This window comes from Apium graveolens, chromosome 11 (genome assembly GCF_009905375.1).
Source record: "Apium graveolens cultivar Ventura chromosome 11, ASM990537v1, whole genome shotgun sequence".
In the NCBI taxonomy this organism is placed as follows: Eukaryota; Viridiplantae; Streptophyta; class Magnoliopsida; order Apiales; family Apiaceae; genus Apium; species Apium graveolens.
Genome location: NC_133657.1, coordinates 80,780,282 through 80,806,328, shown reverse-complemented (window position 1 = coordinate 80,806,328; position 26,047 = coordinate 80,780,282).

Genomic DNA, 26,047 nt, shown 5'->3' with positions numbered 1-26,047 from the left:
ACTCAACCTAAATTTAGTAAGGCACACTTATGCCTCACTTAAAATGATTCACAAATGCAATGCACACTATTTAACTTACCGAATGCACACCTTGGCACCAATTGTGTGCCTTGGAAAAAATATGAAGTTCTACCTTGGGCCTTTGCTATATTCTGACTCCTATGACTTCTTATGACTTTAAGCTAACTTTAGCAATTGGTTTGACATCAAGACCTCACTTAAAAGACACACAAATAATGCAATGCACCTTTCTAAAGTTTACAAAGACAGCTCTAATGGTGACTCTCGGGTGTTTTGGTAGAAATAAGGTATCTCCACCTTGGGCCTTCACTCCAAACCAACTCTCAAAGGTTATTAAGACTCTAAACTGACACTCAAAGTTGTAATGACTCAAAGGCCTCACCCAGGCCTCCCTAGGCCTTAAGTGGAAGTTGACACAAAACTGCCTTCCTTGATTTCCAAACTGCCTTGATTTTACCAACTTAAAATTCATTTATCTAGATCATTTATTGATTTTAAAGGCTTTTTAATCTCCCTAAGACTTCATTATACCTATTTAGATCAAATCCCCATGAAGGCCTGACCTATGACATGATGATAATCAACCAAAAGCCAAGTTTACCCAAATCTGCCATGTTCTGAGTTGCTCTCAGGTTTGTGTGTGTGCCTAACCAAATGCAAGATTTTATGCAATTTAAAGCCACTGGACTCAAGTATGAACCAAGTCCCAACTTTATTGAGCTCATTACTACCAAGGCCTTTCTAAAACTCACCTAAAATGACCTAAACTTCTAGTACAAAAATCTGCCCAACTAAGATTAATGCGACTACTTCCACCTTAACTCGCTTCATTAGACCAAAACCAAATAATAACCGAGAACTAACCAAGGAAAGCCCTAACATATACTAATACCCACTGACTAACAACATATAGGGTTCATTTACAATTTATTTAGCATGAAGATCACTTATAAAAACAAGCAAAGTAACATATCACAAGACAAACCATAACTTAGCATTTTTAAGCAAGAATTCAAAGTTGCATGCATGGTAACTTCATGATACCTACTGAACTTAAGCTCATATCATCATTTATAATCTAAACTAGCATTTTATCAAAGGAAACATGGCATGCAACTCACAAAAATCAAGTATCAAGAGGTTAAAAGAACAACTATAATAGCAATATCATGACTTCAAGTTTTTAGGCAAAAATTTGAACTATAAAATCAAAATAATCACTTGACATCTACTGAATATAATCACTTATCATCATGGAATACTTCATCTAGCATTTTATAACCAAAAACCACAGCATGTATCTCATACAAGTCAAACACCAAAGCACAAAGTCAACAAGTATAGTCTCTACTTAGAAAATCACTTTTAAATCAACATGCAAGTACTATATCCAACATGCAAGTGCTAAAATCAACATGCAAGTACTAAACTTAAGGTATCTTGATGGAAAAATAGCATGCAAAGGTTTACTCTTAACAAAACAACATTTATAAAGAGTAAGACTTTAAAAATCAACATGCATGGTCATTTTTTATAAAAACTTCCCAAAATCAATATTTTACATTCATCTCCTAAGAAATCATTGCCAAATGTTCATTAAAAACTAGTATGACTTAGTAAAATATAAGTGTAACACCCCTCCAAGATCATATATTGCTCATTTCTATAAGCCACCATGGTTGCAACCTTGAGTTCATAAGAATCAAGGCCTCAACCTTGGCTTTACCAACATGCACACGCAAAACTCACCTTAAAATGATGCTACTACACTAAATGATGATGTTCTTGGCTTGACTAACTTATGAAGTGAAAGAAGATGAAGAAAAAGTGAAGAAAATGGCAAGAATGGGGGTGGGGATAGGCTTCGGCCGAGAGAGAGTGAAGAGAGGAGAGAGTGAGGTGTGTGAGTGGGTGTGTGTGGAAAAATGAAAGCACTCATTTGGTTTTTGTTATTAAAATGTGATAGTGGAATAGAGAATGTACATAAATGTCCCTCTTGCTAGTAGTGACAAAAATTCATGCAAGGTTAAAAAGCTAATCTTGCAAGTTAGTGGGGTTAGAATTGATGGTCTTAGCCTTGAACCCTATTATAAGCTTAAATGCATGCAAGGGTATGCTAGTAATTCAATAATTTTTAAAAGTATGATTAAAAGAATAGATTTTAATAAATAAAATACAACTCCATAAATCACAAAATTAATACCATAAATACTATGAGATTTTAGAAGTTTCATAAAATTGTTTTAAAAAATTTTGAACAAGAATATATTTTAAAAGAATTTTCTAAGATCAATTTCCTATTAAACAAGCCACAATAAATATAATTAAAAATTCTAAGTCACATATGAAAATTGCAAGTAATTTGATCCTAAGCCGAATAACAATCTATCGCTAAATCGCTTAATTAAGTGAGTATCGTATTCAACCCCCCTTCTATGATAATTCGGGACCTAACAGAAACTTAATGCTGCCACTAGGAAAGATCATTTTTCTCTACACTTCATTGATCAAATGTTAGAAAGGTTAGCAGGTCACTCATACTACTGTTTCTTAGATGGGTTTTCTGGCTATTTCCAAATTCCCATTGCTCCGAGGATCAAGAAAAAACCACTTTCACATGTCCTTTTGGAACCTTTGCCTACCGTTGCTTAGATTTTGGTCTCACTACTGCCCCTGCCACCTTTCAAAGATGTATGATGAGCATTTTCTCTTATACAGTAGGAGGCTTCCTAGAAATCTTTATAGATGAATTTTCCATTTTTGGTTCCTCTTTTCATCAGTGTCTTGATCATCTTGAATTAGTTTTAAAATCATGTAAAGAAATAAACCGTGTTCTTAATTGGGAAAAGTGTCATTTTATGGTTAAAGAGGGAATCGTTCTTGGTCATAAAATTTCGTCAAAGGGAATTGAAGTTGATAAAGCTAAAATTGATCTCATTGCTAACTACCTCCACCAAAATCCGTCAAAGAAATCCGTTCATTCTTAGGACATGCTGGTTTTTATAGACGTTTCATTCAGGATTTTAGCAAAAAGGCTAAACCATTGACCAATCTACTTTCTAAAGACATAAAATTTGAGTTCTCTAATGAATGTCTTCAATATTTTGAACATCTTAAGAAAGAGTTGACTTCAGCCCCATCATTCAATCCCCTGATTGGAATCAACCTTTTGAGCTTGTGTATGACGTATCCGATTATGCTGTAGGGCAAGTTTTAGGACAAAGAATCAATAATATACCTCATGTCATATACTATGCTAGTAAGACTCTAAATTATGCTCAACTTAACTACTCCACCACTGAAAAAGAACTTCTAGCAATAGTTTTTGCTCTTGAAAAGTTTGGGTCTTATCTTATTGGTTTTAAAATCATTGTTTACACAGACCACTCTGCTCTTAGATATCTCTTCTTTAAGAAAGACTCGAAGGCCCGATTGATTAGGCGGGTCTTGTTACTCCAAGAGTTTGACCTAGAAATAAGGGATAAGAAGGGTTTCGAAAATGTTGTTGCTGATCATCTTTCCCGTTTAATAGTGGAGTCCACCATTGACATGCCTTTGAATGAGTCTTTTCCTGATGAACATCTTCTTTCCATATCTACCACTCCTTGGTTTGATGATATTGTTAACTACCTTATCACTGGTAACATTCCTTCTCATTGGTCTAAACAAGAAAAATTCAAATTTCTCTCACGAGCCAAATACTTCTTTTGGGATGATCCCTATCTTTTTAAGTACTGTCCAGACCAAATCATTAGGAGGTGTGTTCCAAACCATGAGTTTATAAGTATACTTCATTTTGCCATGATCAGGCTTGTGGAGGTCACTTTAGTACTAAAAAGACAGCTGCTAAAATACTTCAATATGTTTTCTATTGGCCTAGTTTGTTTAAAGATTCTGCTGAATTTTATGCCGCTTGTAGTAGGTGTCAACACTAGAAGAAACATGATGCCAATGAATCCAATCTTAGTTATCAAGATCTTTGATGTCTGGGGTATAGATTTTATGGGTCCCTTTCCTAATTCTTTTTGTAACCTGTACATTCTCTTAGCGGTCTACGTGTCTAAATGGGTCGAAGCCATACCAACTAAGTCTAATGATAACAAGGTAGTTCTTAAGTTCTTGAAAGAGAATATCTTCTCTATATTTGGTACGCCTAGAGCTATAATTAGTGACCAGGGTAAGCATTTCAAAAACCATCAGTTTGAGTCCTTTTTAAGGAAGTATTCCATCACTCATAAGTTAGCCACACCTTACCATCCTCAAACTAGTGGTCAAGTAGAGGTCTTTAATAGGCAAATCAAACAAATTCTAGAGAAAACTGTCAATTCAAATGGGAAAGATTGGTCTGTTAGGTTGGTAGATGCACTTTCGGCTTATCGTACTGCTTTTAAGACCATTTTGGGTATGTCTCCTTATAGGATTGTTTTTGGTAAAACATATCATCTCCCTGTTGAACTTGAACATAGAGCTTATTGGGCCATTAAAAAATTAAACATTGATTTACCCATTTCTGGTAACCATAGGAAATTATAACTGTCTGAGTTAGAAGAAATTAGGAATGATGCCTATGAAAATGCTAAGATGTACAAAGAAAGAACTAAAATTTTGCATGACAAATCTATTTTGAGAAATTTTTTTCTCCTGGTCAAAAGGTTCTTTTGTACAACTCTAGGCTGCATTTATTTCCTAGGAAATTGAGATCTAGTTGGGAGGGACCATATGTTGTTAAAGTTGTTTTCCCCATGGTGCTATTGACATTGAAAATCCTAAAACTGGTGAAACTTTTAAAGTTAATGGTCAAAGGGTTAAGCCATTTTTAGAACTGCCAGTTGATTCTGAGGAAGTGGTGATTCACCTCATTGATGCGTGATCAATGTAAGTTTTCTTGCTGTATAATAGTTAGTTCTATCCCTCTGTCATGCCCTTATCAAGTATTCTCGTCCTTTTACTTTGTCATTTTTCTCTCATTTGCATTTATTGAGGACAATACATGATTTAGGTATGGGGAGGGGTTTAGTAGTACTTGTATATATATATAATCCAAAAAAATTGAAAAAATGAAAAAAATCCAAAAAAATCATAGATATTTTAGCTAAGTTGTCCAGTCCACTCTTGTACTTTAATACTAGCTGGTGTTAGCAGTTTTTCAAAAAACTTATATATATATAATGCCTTGAGATGATTTGAACGTAGTTAAGTAAGGTTGTCTTCATGAAACTTGTGTCGAACGAATTTTTGCTTAAGAGTCCAAGATGGCACATTTGCACAAGGTCTTTGTAGGAAAGATTGTTTAGGGAAGTTTTCGATATCTGAGACAAAGCCCACATGTTGAAATTGTTGGGTTCCGAAGGCATAAAACGCAGCGGATAAACGTAAATAAAACAAAAATTCGAAACCCAAAAACAGGATCCATGTATAATTATGGGCAGATTATGGAGATAACGAATCATACCTTTCAAGAGATTAACTTTTACGAACTCAACGGAGATCCTAGCTATCACGCTTTTTGTCTACCTCTCGGAGAAACACCTCTATGGTATCCACACGAGCACCTTCAAGAACGTCTCACGAACTTGACTACGGAATGGATGTACTAGCCTCCTTCTTGACGATCTGAATTGCCTCTGCCTCTCTTTGCTGCTAGGGTTTTCTTAAAAAACGTTCAAGCCTCTTTAACCTCTCATTATCTATTTATAATGACTGATTAAAAAGGCCCATAATAGCAAAGCCCAACCCTAGTAGGTATTGGATTAAATAATAAAAACGAATTTCTATTATTTAATTAATAACTAAGTCATACTTAATTATTATGGGCAAAAACATTCCTTTTAATTCGAATTTATATTATCTCAATTAAGTCTTACTTAATTATAATAAAATTCAAATAATCATCAATTAATTTAAATCCATAATTTAAATTAACTATTCCATTAAGTGCTCTATTTGTGCGACCCTATAGGCTATTATTTAATTGGCAATAATTTTATTCTCTAATAAAATTATAAACAATGAGCGGTATCTAGTAATACATCATTGTTACCCAATTAAACAATAATTAAATCGTGATTAGATAAAACCTTTCGTGATTAATGTTTTTTCGTGTAATATAATCCCTTTAACCATACATATTATAGATTAAACTCGAGGCATGTATTTAGTCATCCTCTTCAACATTTAATCTGGGTTTACTTGATGCATGAGTAGATTATTGAAACAAATCATTATTTGAGCATGGCCATGCTTTTATAATCTCACTCAATCAAGAGGCCAATAATATCTCTCCTAATTATAGGAGGGTTAAATCCTTTATCTATCATTCATATTTCTCATACGACTCATGATATACCCGATGTCCACTTTTATCATCACCCGATCAAAAGTAACTTTTAATGTAGTCAAAGTATATTAATCCTCGTATAGAAATATAATGATTTCAAGTCAAAGGATCGTTACACCATTATCACTGTGAGTCTTTCTTATGACTTTATTAAACATGAAGAATCTCACTGTGGGTCTGTCCAGTACCATGTACTCTCACATGTACCTATGTATTGACTTCAGTATCCCCATACTTATAACCAATGAGATGTGGTTATCTTGTCAAACAACATACTAGTCTATCTAAGTATTATTATTGTCCTATATAATAATACTCGACTAGGGACCTTTAAGAATATGATATATTATATAATCTCAAGTTCAAGTCATGTACTTAAACTATACAATTTGTATCATGATTCTAAGGACATTTATTATGCTAACAAAATATCGCAGTAATTAAGGTCATAATAAATAAATTTATTGAATGATCAACTGACATAAAGATAAAAGAATAATGTATTGCCTCTAGGGCACCTACACTAACAATCTCCCACTTGCACTAGAGCCAATCACCCATATATCTAATACCCATGGAACTAGTGTGACCATCGTGCTTCTGCTGCGACAAGCCTTTGGTCAGTGGGTCTGCAATGTTATCATTTGTGTGCACTTTACATATGTGTATATCACCCCTTTCATTAATCTCTCGAATAAGGTGAAATCTCCTGAGTATATGTTTAGCCCGGGAGTGTGATCTAGGTTCTTTAGCCTGTGCAATGGCTCCATTATTATCGCAGTATAGATCAATGGGATCTGCGATCGATGGAACCACTCCCAAAACAGATATGAACTTTCGAATCCAAACGGCCTCCTTAGCTGCTTCACAAGCTGCAATGTACTCAGCCTCCATTGTAGAATCAGCTACTGTTTCTTGCTTTGAACTCTTCCAGCTTACAGCACCTCCGTTTAGACAAAACACAAAACCAGACTGTGATACAGTATCATCTCTGTCTGTTTGGAAACTTGCATCGGTGTAACCTTTTACAACGAGTTTCTCTTCTCCTCCATACACCAAGAATGAATCTTTAGTTCTTTTCAGGTACTTAAGAATATTCTTAACTGCCGTCCAGTGACCTTCACCCGGATTAGACTGGTATCTGCTCGTCATGCTCAAAGCATACGAGACATCTGGGCGAGTACATACCATTGCATACATGATAGATCCAATTGCTGAAGCATATGGAACTTTATTCATGTGGTCCTTCTCATCCAATGATTTCGGACATTGGTCCTTAGAGATCGTTATCCCTTGAGACACAGGGACATATCCCCTTTTTGCATTTTGCATTCCAAAACGATGCAAAACCTTATCAATGTATGTGCTCTGACTTAGACCGATCATCCTTCTAGATCTTTCTCTATAGATCCTCATTCCTAGAATGTAGGATGCCTCTCCTAAGTCTTTAATGGAGAAATTGCTCCCTAACCACGTCTTAACAGCCTTTAGAGAAGGTATGTCATTCCCCATTAGTAGTATATCATCAACATATAGTACTATGAATGCCACATAGCTCCCATTAACCTTCTTGTAAACACACGGTTCATCTTCGTTTTGAACAAAGCCATACTCTATGACTATTTCATCAAAACGGATATTCCATCTCCTAGAGGATTGCTTCAATCCATAAATGGATCGACGCAATTTACATACCTTGCCAGCATTCCTTGGATCGACAAAACCCTCAGGTTGTGTCATGTACACATCCTCTTCAAGGCTTCCATTAAGGAAGGCTGTTTTGACATCCATTTGCCAGATTTCATAATCATGGAATGCTGCAATGGCAAGTAAAATCCTTATAGACTTGACCATAGCCACTGGTGAGAAAGTTTCATCATAGTCAATACCATGAATTTGTTTGAAACCTTTTGCAACCAGCCTAGCTTTATAGGTCTGAACATTTCCATCCATGCCCTTTTTCTTCTTAAAAACCCATTTGCACCCTATAGGTTTTACCCCTTCAGGTGGATCAACCAAAGTCCATACTTGGTTTTCGTACATGGAATCTATCTCGGATTTCATGGCTTCAAGCCATCTCTTAGAGTCTGGACTGTTCATAGCATCTTGGTATGTGAGAGGCTCATCTTCATCTATGAGCATCAAATCACCACACTGAGTCATGAGAAATCCATATCTCTCTGGCTCATGGCGAAATCTACCAGATCTACGAACAACCTGTGTTTGTTGAGCATTATCATTATTCTGCTCTTGTTCCACTTCAGGTTCAATGCTATTTTGCGGTTCTCGATCTTCATCGAGATCTATAGTTCTCCCACTGTTTCTTTTGGAAACAAAATCTCTTTCCATGAAGACAGCATCTCGAGCAATAAACACTTTCTGCTCAGAAGGACTATAAAAATAATACGCCTTTGTTTCATTAGGGTATCCTACAAAAATGCACTCTTCGGATTTAGGTCCAAGCTTGTCAGATTCTTGACGTTTCACAAATGCCTTACATCCCCAAACTTTCATAAAGTTCATGCCTGACCGTTTCTCTTTCCATATCTCATATGGAGTCTTTTGAACCTTCTTACTAGGAACACGGTTAAGTGTGAAAGCCGCTGTTTCTAGAGCGTAACCCCAGAAACTAATTGGAAGATCTGCATGACTCATCATCGATCGCACCATGTCCAACAAGGTGCGATTTCTCCTCTCTGAAACTCCATTCCATTGAGGTGTTCCTGGCGGAGTGAGTTGCGATACAATACCACACTCTTTCAAATACTCTCTAAATTCGGTGCTTAAGTATTCACCCCCACGATCGGATCGTAAGATCTTAATACTTGCATCTCCGCCAATTTGCTTCTCTACTTCAACCTTGTATTCTTTAAATTTTTCAAAAGAATCGGATTTGTTCTTCATAAGATATACATATCCATATCTACTGAAATCATCAGTAAATGTTATGAAGTAGTAGTAGCCTCCTCTAGCCATTACACGCATTGGGCCACATACATCACTATGTATTAGCTCCAGACGTTTAGTGGCCCTTTGACCCTTACCAGTGAAAGGGGCTTTAGTCATCTTACCAAGCAAACAAGATTCGCATTCTTGGTATGATTCAAAATCAAACTTATCCAAGTATCCATCCTTATGTAATTTGGATATGCGTTTCTCATTTATGTGGCCTAGACGACAATGCCAGAGGTATGTTTGATTTGAGTCATTTATTTTAAGTCGTTTGTTTTCTATATTACAGACAGGGTTATCTAAATCAAGAACATATAAACCATTAAATAAATGCGCAACACCATAGGTTAAATCATTCAAAGCAAAAGAGCAACTGTTGTTCTTTATTGTAAACGAAAAACCTTTCTTGTCCAAACAAGAAACAGAAATAATGTTTCTGCGAATCGCAGGCACGTAAAAACAGTCTTCTAGTTCTAAAACAAGCCCAGAGGGCATAGATAAATAATAAGTCCCTACAGCTAAAGCAGCAACTTTTGCTCCATTGCCTACTCTTAGGTCCACTTCTCCCTTAGCCAGAGTTCTACTTCTCTGCAGGCCCTGCACATTTATACAAATGTGAGAAGCACATCCAGTATCAAATACCCAGGATGTAGAAATAGACAAATTGACTTCTATAACATAAATACCTGATCCAGAAATCTGAACTGCTTTCTTTTTCTTCAGATCCTCCAAGTAAATTGGACAGTTTCTCTTCCAGTGACCATCTTTCTTACAGAAGTGACATTCACCCTTGGCCACACCACCTTTAGGCTTTAAAGCCTGTTTGGGACCTGACTTTGGCTTGGTTGTAGAATCAGATCCAATCTTCTTCTTACCCTTCCATTTTCCCTTCCCTTTGGACTTACCTTTATTTCCCACCATCAGTATGGGAGCAGGTTCAGCTGTCTTCATGTTGGTCTCATATGTTCTCAACATATGCAACAATTCAGTAGGTGTTTTGTCAAATTCATTCATATTGTAGTTCACAACAAACTGAGTGAATTTGTTGTTCAAAGAATTCATGATTAGGTCAATACCAGTTTCCGGACCAATCGGGAAACCCAAAGTTTCAAGGTACTCAATGTAACCAATCATCTTCAGAACATGTGGGCCAACTGGTTCACTCGCCCCTTGTTTGCAATTAAAAAGTGACTTACTCGTGTTGAACCTTTCTTGACGAGTTTGGCTTGCAAACATGCTTTGCAAGTGCTCATTGATAGTATATGCATCCATATGCACATGTTGTCTTTGAAGCTCAGCACTCATAGTTGCCAACATAAGACATGCAACATCATTTGCATCATTCTCATCCTTTGTGCGTGCTGCTCGTTCATCAGCAGTAGCACCCTCAGGAAGGGGGCCTGGAGGAGGAATATCAATGACATGAAGCTTGCGCTCCTGCCTGAGGACAATCCTCAAATTCCTCTGCCAGTCTAGGAAGTTGTTTCCTCCTGTCAGCTTGTCCTTCTCAAGGACTGAACGTACGGATAGTGTGTTTGTGTTGTTTGCCATTACTCAGTATCTACAATAATAAAAGCGCAAAATAAACATTAGATTGTCTGAGTTAAAATTTTATGTTCATATGATTATGATATATTCGTAATATATCTCCCACTATTTTTTTTATCAAATTAATAGCCCTAACTATTAATTCGGAAAGTATATCCCATAAATCTTTCTAGTGAGCCAAGATCCATATTTCGTCATGTTCTAAGTCAACCACTGGTATCCTTAAAACATGATTATTTAGGTAGACAACAGTTGTCAATTATATCATATATAATTCTTGGATAATTTGGTGAACAACAATTGATCTTATCTATCTAATAGATTTTTAACCAAACTCTATGCTTCTAAGTTCATAATAGTTGAATATAACCGTTTATATTCACCTTATTATGATGACTCAGTTAAGTTAGACCCAATGATACAACGTCCGAATATAACCGTTTATATTCGTCGCATTTCACCATGATAGATAGGAGTCCCCTGCCACTGACAGCCCTTCCCCTTATCGATCTAGGATTTAATGAGTGTTCATTCATTGGAAAGCATCTGATTAAAACTTAATATTTTTACTTAGGGATTTTAATTTAGAACGATCATGATCCCATCATAAAGAGATTCCCAATTTTTCCTTGAATAAAATACTTCAAATCAATACTCGTCAATGGTTTGATTTCCAGGTAGTGGAGGAGTCACATCGGTCTCGCTTAAAACCCACAGCCTTACAAGTTCTATGAACCCGTTGTTGACAAAATCGCCCCATGTCAGAAATAAAGAAAATTCGTATTTTATTCCGTGTTTCATAAACACGAGAATCTCATGATCGTTTGTTAATTTTAAATCTTGAGTCGTTACAGATTTTATCTTGTTTAAAGGCATGGCATGGGTGATGTATCTAATACATACATACATCATTAATCTAATTAAAACATGCATTTTTCTACTCTACACATACTATTTATACATCATATGAAAAGTACGTAAAGTAAACGTGCAATAGTTATGGCCCAATCCTATGTGATCTTTTCAGGCTAATGAAAAGATCAAGGTCAATCTATGGTGTAAAAATAACTATTACATATGTCTTCTCTATTGCTTCCATTGTCTCCTTGGCCTCCATAGGATGCCTCCTCTTTCCCTTGTCCTTCTAGGATGTTACATTAAGAATTATACTAATGAACTTACAAAAGAACTCGAGTTACATTCGAGATAAAACAACTACAAATAGAAAACGACATGCAAGTCGTATTTATTACAAACCAAAAGAATAAACCATTACAACTAAGGTCTTAAGGCCATAACTATGCACCATGCTCAGTAACCATTAAAGAACATGATAGATCATATAAAGATGACATACTATTTATCACTTATTATGATCCAATCAAGAATAATAAATAAGTAAAGCATATGTCATAAGCACAAATTAAAAACGAAACCCTAACCACGCGGTTCGACCTCCGCGGTGAGGTCGCTGGGGGGGTTCGGGGGGGCAGCGAGCCCCCCGATGGCGGAAATTTTTGCAAAATCAAGTATCAGAATACTAGAAAAACATGTATCAGAATACTATTCCAGAAGCATGTATCAGTATACACACGATCCATATCCCAGTTACCAAAAACGTGTATCAGTATACATATTTTAAGAGATCGCATACATATGAGTTATGGCAGATCTTAAACATACTAGTATCATCATATAGATCATTAACAGATTCATCATATCATTCATATAACATAACTGTTATCATGGCAGACTCATATAACATAACTGTTATCATGGCAGACTCATCACACATGCATACTTGTAAAAATACAGTAAACACGTAACCAAATCAGCCCCTTATACACGTAGCTCTGATGCCATTGTTGGGTTCCGAAGGCATAAAACGCAGCGGATAAACGTAAATAAAACAAAAATTCGAAACCCAAAAACAGGATCCATGTATAATTATGGGCAGATTATGGAGATAACGAATCATACCTTTCAAGAGATTAACTTTTACGAACTCAACGGAGATCCTAGCTATCACGCTTTGTGTCTACCTCTCGGAGAAACACCTCTATGGTATCCACACGAGCACCTTCAAGAACGTCTCACGAACTTGACTACGGAATGGATGTACTAGCCTCCTTCTTGACGATCTGAATTGCCTCTGCCTCTCTTTGCTGCTAGGGTTTTCTTAAAAAACGTTCAAGCCTCTTTAACCTCTCATTATCTATTTATAATGACTGATTAAAAAGGCCCATAATAGCAAAGCCCAACCCTAGTAGGTATTGGATTAAATAATAAAAACGAATTTCTATTATTTAATTAATAACTAAGTCATACTTAATTATTATGGGCAAAAACATTCCTTTTAATTCGAATTTATATTATCTCAATTAAGTCTTACTTAATTATAATAAAATTCAAATAATCATCAATTAATTTAAATCCATAATTTAAATTAACTATTCCATTAAGTGCTCTATTTGTGCGACCCTATAGGCTATTATTTAATTGGCAATAATTTTATTCTCTAATAAAATTATAAACAATGAGCGGTATCTAGTAATACATCATTGTTACCCAATTAAACAATAATTAAATCGTGATTAGATAAAACCTTTCGTGATTAATGTTTTTTCGTGTAATATAATCCCTTTAACCATACATATTATAGATTAAACTCGAGGCATGTATTTAGTCATCCTCTTCAACATTTAATCTGGGTTTACTTGATGCATGAGTAGATTATTGAAACAAATCATTATTTGAGCATGGCCATGCTTTTATAATCTCACTCAATCAAGAGGCCAATAATATCTCTCCTAATTATAGGAGGGTTAAATCCTTTATCTATCATTCATATTTCTCATACGACTCATGATATACCCGATGTCCACTTTTATCATCACCCGATCAAAAGTAACTTTTAATGTAGTCAAAGTATATTAATCCTCGTATAGAAATATAATGATTTCAAGTCAAAGGATCGTTACACCATTATCACTGTGAGTCTTTCTTATGACTTTATTAAACATGAAGAATCTCACTGTGGGTCTGTCCAGTACCATGTACTCTCACATGTACCTATGTATTGACTTCAGTATCCCCATACTTATAACCAATGAGATGTGGTTATCTTGTCAAACAACATACTAGTCTATCTAAGTATTATTATTGTCCTATATAATAATACTCGACTAGGGACCTTTAAGAATATGATATATTATATAATCTCAAGTTCAAGTCATGTACTTAAACTATACAATTTGTATCATGATTCTAAGGACATTTATTATGCTAACAAAATATCGCAGTAATTAAGGTCATAATAAATAAATTTATTGAATGATCAACTGACATAAAGATAAAAGAATAATGTATTGCCTCTAGGGCACCTACACTAACAGAAATAATGTCGAATCAAATTTTTGCGGAAAAAAGAGAAAAAAATGCTTGAATAAACTAATTCAATACCCAATATTCCTCATAAAAAAAGATTGAGATGATGGGCACAAGTAGTATATTGACTAGTCTTGTTTTGTGGCCTTTTTTACTCGAGTAATTAAGTTCGTAGGGGTATTTCAAAACCTAGTGCCCTAAGACCATATGGTTTGGGAGTCATTGGCCTAAAGCTCGCTACATGGGTTACATAGAAAGCCTAAGAAAACGGACATTGCACAGTCAATTAGAAAAAAACAATTGTGAATTTTGGCTAGATACTTGTTTTGATAGAGATTGGGTCCGTTCAATAATGGTTGAAAAAGAGGAAATGTACTTAATTGATTCTTCATAGACCGACTTTCACGACACACCTTGGGATTTTCTGTAAACACTCAGAGTCGATATAAGTGTATTATTGATACCTATATATTGGCTATAATTAGAAGAGTCTTAAAGGCATGTATTTTCCTAAAAATTCTTGTGTTGACACCGATGAATGTTATTGTTGATAGAGTTGGGACACTTACTAAAGTATTTTACAGATTTTATGGGCATATCTTTCTATAAACCCTTAGGAGACAACACTCCTCTTGTAGAGATCGTCTATGAGTTTAACGGGTTGGTAAACCTAAAATTTCCCGTCACTCCGACGAAAAGGTGCATAGGACTTTTCTTAGTTAGCATTTTTCTTTTTGATTTTTCTCAAGGACGAGCAAAAGATAGGTATGGGGGCATTTGATAGGTCCTTATTATTGCATATTATTAATACCTATTTTATGTCCGTTTTCATAATTTTATTAATAAATAAATTGTTTTACTTTATTTTGTAGAAAAATAAATAAAATTAGAATTTGAGTTGGAAAAGGTGCAAATAAGGAAGGAGGTGGACTATTCTAGAAGTCAAGAGAATTGGAAGATAAATAGAATACTTATTGGAGAAGAAGAATGATTTACTTTAAGGATCCTACTTGTATTCCAAGACCCGAACCCTTATAATTTTCCTATATATATGGGTCTCCCCTATTGTATTTTACACATCCAACACCCAAGACATCCCAACACACCCAAGACACTCAATTAGTTATTTGTTTTATTTATCTTTTTATCATGTGTAGCTAAATTTGTTCTCTAGATGAAGATGAAGTTAATTTAATTGCTTTGATATCTCCTCTTTTCTATTATTTGATTCTCATGATTTTTCTTGGTGCTTAATTGTTTAATTGATAAAGTGATTTTGATATATTATTGTTACCGGATTTATTTTTCATAGTTTATGCTTGCTCCATGAAGTTTTGATGGGTTATTGTTAGATAACAAGTTTCATAGTATATGCTTGTCTCGTTAATTAAAATTTATTTATGAAGAAAAGAGGATTGATTTTAGGGCGATTTGATTTTAATTGTGTTTGATTAATGAATTCAGATTCCTAAGTTTTCCACATTATTTGATCTATTTGCTAATCAGGTTAATTCAAAATCCTCTCAAATATTATTGTCTAGTTCGCATGATTTAAATTGTTAGGGTTTTAAAAATTTATAGTCTATGTGGATCGACCTGTATTTGCTACAATTAACCGTGGTGCACTTGCAGTTATTTTACAAATCACGAACCAACCTGACCCTATTTTGGTAGATTAAATGGTTTTAAAAATTAAATATGTGGTTAGATTAAAAAAAATTGAATTAAGAGGAATGTGGTGGCTTTATATATTTTTTCAGCCAACCCAACTCGATTTATATTTCATATTTTTTTTGATTATTTAATATATATATGTTATATCTAACTATGCACTGGACACTATATTATACTTTTACATATAGTTTTGTAATTACATTATGTGTACACATATTACTTTCAATATAATCTATATTATTAAAATTACATTGTTACTCAAAACTAAATATTAGAAATAATATTATAAATTAAAAAGTCTTTTATTTTTTATGCGTATATTGATATTGTAATTATTGAACTTATTCAAGCTGACCCAACTCAACACAAACTAAAATACGACGAGTATGGTTGGGTTATTAGTTTATTTTTCATTGGTTGGATTGAAATTTTTTAAATTATTTCAATTAGACCTGATTTTAAAAAGTAAAAATACTTTCAATCCGACCAACCCGATCTGTGGACACCTAATATATAGTTACATAATTATAAATTAATCAATCACACAATTTAAATTTACAAAACACTTATAATTTTAACTTAAAAATTTTAGGGTACGTGATATCGTAGAAAGCGGGAATTAGCGTTAATCGGTGCAAACACCGTTGATGGATTAATTAGATAATTGGAGATTGATTGAAATAATTATCCAGATACTAAATAAATCAATCGTTAGTATATATATTTTAATTTTATTAATTTTGTTATATTTAACACGTGGCATAACATATATATAAGTAATATTTAGTTTTAAGTTATGTTTTATTAAGTTTGATCAATATCTTATTTATAAATTTATACATACATTAAAATTAAATCACATATGCAGGGTAGCACTCCATGGAGAATCCTTTTATTTAGAGAACCGTGGAGAATTATTATTTAAAAAATATATAATATATAATTTATTTCATTCTTCATCATATATAATTACAAATTTTAATTGACAAGTTAAAAAGCCAAGTTACACAATTTTTTTATTTAAAAAATCTTTGAAATTTAATGAAAAGGTTTAAAATGGTTTGTTAGTACCTTAACAATCTAACAAGAATTACAGAAGGGGGTTGAATGGAATTCTTGAAACTTTTTCACAAATAAAATTGTTCTAACTTAAGTATATATATCAGTGTGAATTGATTTGCAGAGTGCAGAATAATAACTTGAAATGAATCAAAACACAAGTAATTAAAGACACAGGTTTCTAAAAACTTTCTGGTGGATTTGAATGTATCCACCAGAGATATATAATATATCAAGAGAACTCTGTGTAGAAATTAGCTCACAGCTGCTTACAAATTGACAACAACTAAGATTGTAGAGAAATGCTAAGAATACAGCTTACAAATGTTTCTCTCTTGGTTGCTTAGTTAGTTGTTCTATCTGCTACTTCTTGGTTTAGATATCACCAAGATTATAAATCAATAAGACAAGATAATAAAACAAAAACTATCAGGTCTAATACTATGCTACTTCATTACTCTATTCCAGCATCTTTGAATATCTTCATAATAGCATGGAAATGGCAATGCTTCTTTGTTCTCTAAAACCCAGTTGAATAGGCTACCACATTCCATTTGCATACACTCGACGCATATGACTGTGTTGTCACTATCAACAGATGTTTGAATTCTTTATCCGCCGGGTTCATGATCATCCGTCGAGTTCATGATCATCCGTCGGGTTGTCTTGTTGATCATCCGTCGAATGGCATTATTGTTTATCCATCGGGTAGCAATCTGGCACTTGACTTCATTTCATTTATGCAGAATTACAAGACATCATCTATGTACAATTAATCAACCTATAATGCATATCTAGTTAAAGTCAACATGACTTGAGTACTACTACAAAATCTAAACGATGTGTATGCAGAAATGTGCTACAGACTTATTTTTACATAAGCTACTCACTCGATGGATAATAAATCATCATCCGTCGGGACTATATTGAGTTATCCGTCGTGACTATAATTCTTATCCGTCGAGTGCTACATATTTCACTAAGTAAAATCTACCAAGGTGTTTTGTTAATGAAATCATCAAGTACACAACATATACACAACAATCTCCCCCAATTTATGTCTACTGGAATTGTAGCCATAAATTAAGAGAAACTTGATGATAACAAAACACCTTAAAAATACAACTTTAAAAGTAAGTAGATAAAACTGTAAAGTGCATCATTTAATCAAAATGTACAAAGTTTAGCTCATAGTCATTTTCAAGGTGCTCCTCTAGTCTGAGCAGATTTATCTAGTTCCTTGAAGGTCTGGATCTCTTTCCAAGGTTTCTGTAGTTTTCTTCTATCTGATTTTGGAGCTGTCTGTGGAATTCCAGTTCATCAGATTCTGAGAGATTTAGCTTTTCTTGCATCTCCAAGAGAGTCTCATTGCTAGAGATGCTCAATTGGTCTTCTAATCTGAAAAATCTTCTAACTCCTTTGTCATCCATGAACTCCATCAGCCAGTAGGGCCTTAGATGCACTCTTCTCCCTGTTTAAGGAATAATTAGATCTTTGGGAGTGCATCTTTAGCTCTAATACTCCTCAGTTCTTCAATCTTCTTTAGAACCAGTCTTCTTGCAGTTACATTGAACCCAAAGTTCTTCTTGAAAGATTAATAAACCTTTATCAGTACAACTTGGCTTTCTTGAAGGATCCTGTGAAGTGGCCTTTGAATCTCCTTTCCTCCCCTGTACTTAAAAACTAACCTTTCAGGTAGGTTTCTGTATGCATCAATCCCTCTTACTTCTTCTAGTTCATCTAGATAGAGATTTAGATCAGAGAACTCCTTGATGTCACACAAGTACATGTAATCTCCCTTGTTGACTATAACACCCCCAAATCCTGGGACAGGGATCCGGGTTGTCACGAGTTCCATTTCCCTTAATAACACCCAATCTTAATAATTAATCAACTATTCTGTACTGTGACCCCACCATAAACACACACACCACAAGTTATAGTCTCAGAGATGAATATCCAAAAATAATGACAAGTCGTTTTATTCCACAATTATATGCCAATACACCTTAAAAGGGTTTCTGAATAAATTTACATTTCTTTGCCATTATTACAATTCATAAATATACATAAATCTGGTTCATCAATAGTAGAAAACCTAGCCTATTGGTAGCTCCTACCTCAGCTACGGCGGCATCAACGCTTCCAGAAAACTGCGGAACATTTTCTAACCGCTTGCGAATTGGAAGCTTGGTCCTGTTCATCTTGTCTAGCTGATGTTGTGTGATGAAAGAAGAAAGCAAGGGTGAGCAACAAGCCCACCAAAATAATATGTATAATGACTTACAATAAATGAGCATTCTCATAGTACTCATGAAAGTCTTGGTCAAGAAGAAATGAACCAAGTTTGATATCTTACCGTGACCAAGTCGCAAAATATTCAGTATATATATACATATATACTTTTCACAATCTTTGAAATCCTCTGACATGTATAATATACACAGAGTTCCTGTTTATAACTGTATAAAATATCGTTACAAGGTGATCTCATATATCTAACCTTGTCTCAACGTTTTTCCGAAAATCTTTGACATGCAAAAGATAATCATTTACTAGATATAAGTTTAAAAGATGAAGTTACAAGATACTCCGATATACTTATATCTGAATACTACTTGAACTACCACCGTTCAAGTTATAATAAGTTTCAAAAGTTCATCACCCAGATGAGACTACAAGATAAGACTTGAATAAATTCAATCCTTGAAATATCATTATAAATAATGAAGTTACGAGATACTTCATTAAGTCCCGATATATATATACACCTATATATATACATTTCATACACTCCTTGAAAACCTCTGTTATGAAAATTATAAACAGAGTTGCAATATCCAATGAATTTTGGAAAGGAGAAAACCTTGGCATAAACCTGATATCTTGCTGATCAGGCAAAGATACCAATAAGTAACCTTTTCTACTAGTAGATGGATGAATTCCCCACTGGTCATCACCCTGGTCGCAATAGGACCTTATGCTGGACTGCCACTCAGCCACTTACGCATTTGATGGACTCCCACTCAGCCACTTACACTTTCATGGACGCCCACTGAGCCCATGTTGATTATGCCGACTCAATAGATGGACTTACTTCCCGAACGTTGGGTATGTAATCAATTCATTTATCAAAACAGCAACCTCGTTGCGAATGTAAAATACACCACTGAGCCGGATCCCTCAAATTTGAGCGAGTATTTAAATCCCCTTCGAAAGGAAGATCTTAACTATAAAAATGAGTTTTGGGATCCGCTCTAACTTTTAAAATCATTTTGAAGACTCGAAAACATTTTTAAGAATGTTTGGAGTAATGCTGATTTAAAAAAGTAAATCAGTCCCGATATATTAGAAAATATCTGAATATTATCATTTAAATAATATTCCCTTAAAGAATAATCTTTATACAAATAATTGAAGTAGAAGTTGTAAAACTTATACTTGAAATGAGTATTAAATAACCAAAGATATACTTATACGAAAGTACTATCTTTATTTGAATAATCAAATAAATAAGTTTGATTATCGACACCTTATTCTTTAGTAAAATAAAGTATACATTTCAGAAAATCATCAGAGTCATAGGTCCTCATATGAATATTCAAATAATATTCAATTAAATAATATAAGCGGAGTCATCTGTCCTCGAATGAATATTTAAGTAATATTCATTAAATAATATAAAGTTATCGAATAAACCTTCTTTGATTAATAGTTTTAAAAACTATTCATATATATATATAATACTCGGGAGCCTCGCCTCCCGGTTTTAGAAAAAGTTCACCTTTTGATCCCCTATACTAAGGGTATACTCAAATACCGCTTATCTCTAGCATAGGTATTATGCAACTAATAAGCATTTGAACCAACAGATATATAAATCAAGAATACGAAATAGGCATGCATATATACCATATCACATGCTACAATATATCGCAAGAATTTGCTAATAACAAATATGCAATTATCACAAGATCATGCATATACACATATACATCACAACAACAGTTATACGGGTAGAAAACTTGCCTAAGCGACTGGGGGTTACAAATGGCTTGGGATGAGTCTGGTAACCTATAAACAACATATAAATTGGAATTAAACCAAAGTCACTTATAAATCTATACTTTAACCAATTTAGACTCTAACGCTCGCTTTGCGCTTAACGATTCACTTAAGTCGCTCGAGTACCCTCGGCTCCACCATTTTTAATAAATTAACCATTATGAGTTTTAAGGCGATTCTTTTGCGAGTGTCTTACCAACTGCCTATTACACTCTACTTAAATGTTTCATACTCCAATTAGTCCTTTAAGGTCTTTAACCTATGTTTCAAAGTAAGGCGAGGGGTAATGGTTCGTTCGCGAAACGTCGTTACTTAAAACGGCCGTTTCTCCTAAACCGTAGATCGGAATCAAACGAACCACATATCAAAACGAAGCTCGTAACATGAAATATCTAATCATGAAAATGGTCAAAACCTAGCAGGGAGTTCTCGGGTCCTAATGTTAAGAACAAAACAGCCTAAAGTAAATCGGACATTACGACGGCTATGTTTACGCGATTTCCCAAATTTAAAACACTCCAATTCAACCCACAATCAATCCACAATCACAACCCAATCAAAACTCCATCCATACTACATCATAACAGCCCCAACAACTCAACATTAAAATTTTTTACTTATCTTAAACTTGAATTTAAAACTATACTTAAGTCCTTTAACTAATCAACAAGATTTCAACATCCAATTCACTACAGCTCCCTCCCAAACTCTAAACATACAAGCATCAAGCTTCTCTTTTACCATAACAATCAAAACCATTCTAATATACAAAGTAAAGTTAGGGTTTGGAGATGTTATACCTTCCTTGACGTGATTTGAGTAGCTAGGAAGCCTTAAAAAGCCTTGAGATATCTTAGGGATGCTTGGATCTTAAAGGAAAAACAAAGAAAATCATGTTAAAAATCTTGAAATCACTATTCATTATCTTTTTCATTGATTTCTTGGAAGAGATTGAGAATTAATTGGAGGCTTAAACTTATAAGATAGCCATATCTATGCATAAGGAGTATTAGATAATTACCTTACTAATTAAGGAAGCTTGGAACTTGAATTTTGAATTTTCCTCCTTGAAATGAAGAGAAAAGCCGAGAGCTTCTTGATGAAGAAGTGAAATGATTTTTGTGTTTGTGAGTTGTTTTGCCTAGCTTGGTTGCTTTTGATTTGTTTTTGGTTAATTACCTTTTTAACCTTGAACTTTGTGTGGTTTTAAATCAACCACACCTCCTTCCCCTTATGTCATGCTTATGTCACCTTGTTATGTCATCATCCCTTACTTGCCCTCTTCTCATTGGTTTGATGACATCATCCCCTCTAATCTCTTTGATTAGCTTTTAATTATTTGGCTAATGACCGCTGATCTGTTATACGGTTCGCTTAGCTTTCGTTTTCGTTTATCGTTTGAGGGATCATACCCGGGATCTTATTACTTAGGTTTCCTTAACCTTTCTCAATACATTATTTTCCTTTTTATGATCCTCTCTTATAATCCTTGAATTTAAATCCTTTTTATTCTGTTACCTTATACTCAATTCTTTCTGTATCTGGTAGATTTCTGGGAAAAATCAAAGTGTTCGGATTTGGATTCTGACGATCTTTACATACACTTATATACCACATAGAGTACTAATAATATCCCAGAAGATCAATAAAAGAACCCCTACATAGTGTGGCATGAAAAGTTTTCTTATTCAGCAAAACACTATTCATAAGGGTTTCAAAAATTCCAAAAATTGGGGTTATTACAGTGTCCCCTCCTTAAAAGGATTCCGTCCCGGAATCAGATAGAAAATGAGTAGGGATACTTTCTTAGCATTGCACTTTCTAACTCTTACGTAATTTTCCCACATTGTGGTTCTACCATCAAACTCTGACTAGTTTGATAACTCTTCTCCTAAGCATTTGTCCATTTTTGATCTATAACCCTTCCTGGTTGCTCCATGTAGGTTACGTCTGGTTGCATGTCTATGCACTCATATGCCCTTATTTGTCCGGCATCCGAATTACACTTCCTTAACATTGATATGTGGAACACGTTGTGAACTTACTACATGTTCGGGGGTAGGGCTAGCTCATATGCTAACTTCCCAATACGTCTTAATACCTCAAAGGGTCCAACAATTCGTAGGCTTAGCTTTCCTTTCTTTTTGAACCTCATCAATCCTTTCCAAGAGATACCTTTAACATTACTAGGTCCCCTATTTCCTATTCTTTGTCCTTTCGTGTCAAATTAACATATTTCTCATGTCCATCTTGGGCTACTACCAGCCGTCCTCTGATTAGATCTATCATATCCTTGGTCCTTTGGACCACTGCTGGTCCGAGCATCTTGCGCTCTACAATTTCATCCTAACATAAGGGAGATCGACATTTTCTTCCCTCAAAGATCTCATAAGACGACATCTCGATACCTGACATATGATCTATTATCGTGAGAAAACTCAATCCGCGTTAAGTGATCATTCCAAATTCTCTCAAGTCTATTGCACAGACTCTCATTATAGCTTTTAGCATTAGAGCTTTTGCTTCTCAATACCCATTCTTTTCCAGTTCGTAATCGCTACTACCTTCCATTCCTAATATAATACTGGTTATACTTTTTCTCGTTAGCGTTCTATAACCTTTTAATAACCACGTCAACCTTAGTATCACTAACGCGTTAGAATCGGAATACCATCATACTGATACTACTTCCTTTAGCTGCTTCCATCTTCGAAAGCTTGATCCATCATATAGAAGTAAAGGAATTTGTTGAGAGATTACTATGATCATGAACACTTGTTCTATTGCATAGTTAGTACAGAAGGTGGCCAACCTTTAGCACTTGACAAGCAATTAAACGATATGTGGTATCCTACTAGGCTTCTATCACACAGATAGATAGTCATTCGGCAATACCTCCCCTTCTGGAAGGGTTGTTCTTCTCAGCTTACATGAAATGAAAAGAAGAGAAAAGAACGAACTAAAGAGAATTGTATATATGTAAAAAATATTGCCATAAAATATCTGGCTTGGAATCTACCTCTGAACTATAGAGGTTTGTCATAGGAAAACAAAACATATATGTATTTATATCAACATCAAGTATTATAGCATTATATTTCACATGCCTAAATATTTTTGCTATTCCGTCCGTCATTCTATGGACCCATGCTCTTCCTCGAGCTTATACATAATCACCTTTGAAACTCTCTTGACATCGAAAATCGAATCTGGGATCTCATTCTAGACACCATCGTTACTAGAATTCTATGCTTGCATCGCAACCTTCCTCGTATAGTAATACGACTCTCTATTGATAAGAAGGAATAAATATTCAATAGGTAGATAATCTACTTAACCAGTCTATTCAACGATAACTTATACATCACCACAACCCGATTAGGGGTACCCAATCTCAACATCCATTACACTACAACTCTCACGGTTGTAATCGGCTCATTATTCAAAGAATCGTTGCTGCATTACTATGGTCCACCACTGACCTACTGTCGTCATTCATTTTTTTTGGAATCTTAATAGCTAACCATACGGAGTCCATACCTGTCGTATCAAATTCTTCTAAGGAGTTAACATAATTACCATTCATAATTCATGAAGAACACTCCAGATCCTGACGTACTTTCATGACATGAAGCAGATAAAATTGCAGAAGAGTTTCAATCAAAGTAACGATAGCAGGTTAATACCAGGCTTAATCATATGCCTTCAATAGAAGACTTAACTCAAAGGTTCGTCTAGTCTTTTTTGAAACATGGTCCTGGCTTATCTCAAGATAGTACCTTCTGAGATAGATAGCCCGCTCATGGCGATTACACGAATTAAACCTTTACCAACTACTATTACGGTTGGGTATTGCACAGTCATCAGAAGGAATGTCAATCTTCCAAACCATAATACAACCTTCACAACTTTAACCATCATCACTGTATTCCTTTGGCACAAGCGCCTATAATTATCCTCTTACCTTTAAAGTGTCGGCCACCTCTTTGGCCTTTCCTGATAGTAAAATTTCCTTACAGTCAATGTCATTTTAACCACCTCCAAATAAATTTTCTACCTCATTTCAATCACTGCTTATGTGAAGATGTTTTCCTTAAAATCTGATGAGTAAAAAAAAAATATCACCATTTTTCCATAAGTTATTGCCTCAGTCTTTAGAGGTTAATCACTGTCACGACTGACTCTCAATCATACTTAGAACATCTTTTATCTTAGGTCCTAATTTCCCTGAACAATTTCGACCTTTACTGGTTCGATCCATACTTTCTCGTGGTTTAACACGTGCCCCACTTGGCATCATTATAATTACATCATATTTCCTTTATCAATATTTCTATTCTTGAGAATTTTGAATATTACCTTTCTCCTTGTAAAACCTCTAAGGTTATCCTTGAATCGTTCCTCCTGTATTCCCTGGATACAGGGCATATCAAAATACCATTTACTAATACTAGAACCATTGTCTATGTACTTCTGAAAAATTTCTTTACTGATCTTTAAAGGTTGTTGTTACCTTGATCCTTTCCAATTCATACTTGTCAAAACTCATGTTGTCCCTATTAAGGGTGAAATGCCAACCTTTATGCATTCCCCTAAGATTCGTTTTAAGTTACCGATGTTCTACCCTTAATTCCACCTTTAAAAAGGTACATGCATCCTTCCATGGATAAATCAAGTCATATATCCCTGATGAGGGTGTCTTTATTCAATCATTCCCACCTCGATAGTATATGCCTAATTTCATAATAATATCCTTATCCAAAATGAGGTCAATCCATATGGCCTCCAAAAGACAATAACGGTTATCCACTTTTCTTGCCTGATTTGGTAATGATAACAAGGATGTTCTGGAAGATATTGGTCGTGTTCAACGTGAACTTCTTCTTAATAATTCCGTATTTACTTTTGTTGTTTATCTCAACAGTCATCTCAATGTTGGGATATCTCTCATTCCCGGCGTCTTCCTTCCTGGGTATCAAGCCACCGGTCTCACACTCCACCTTC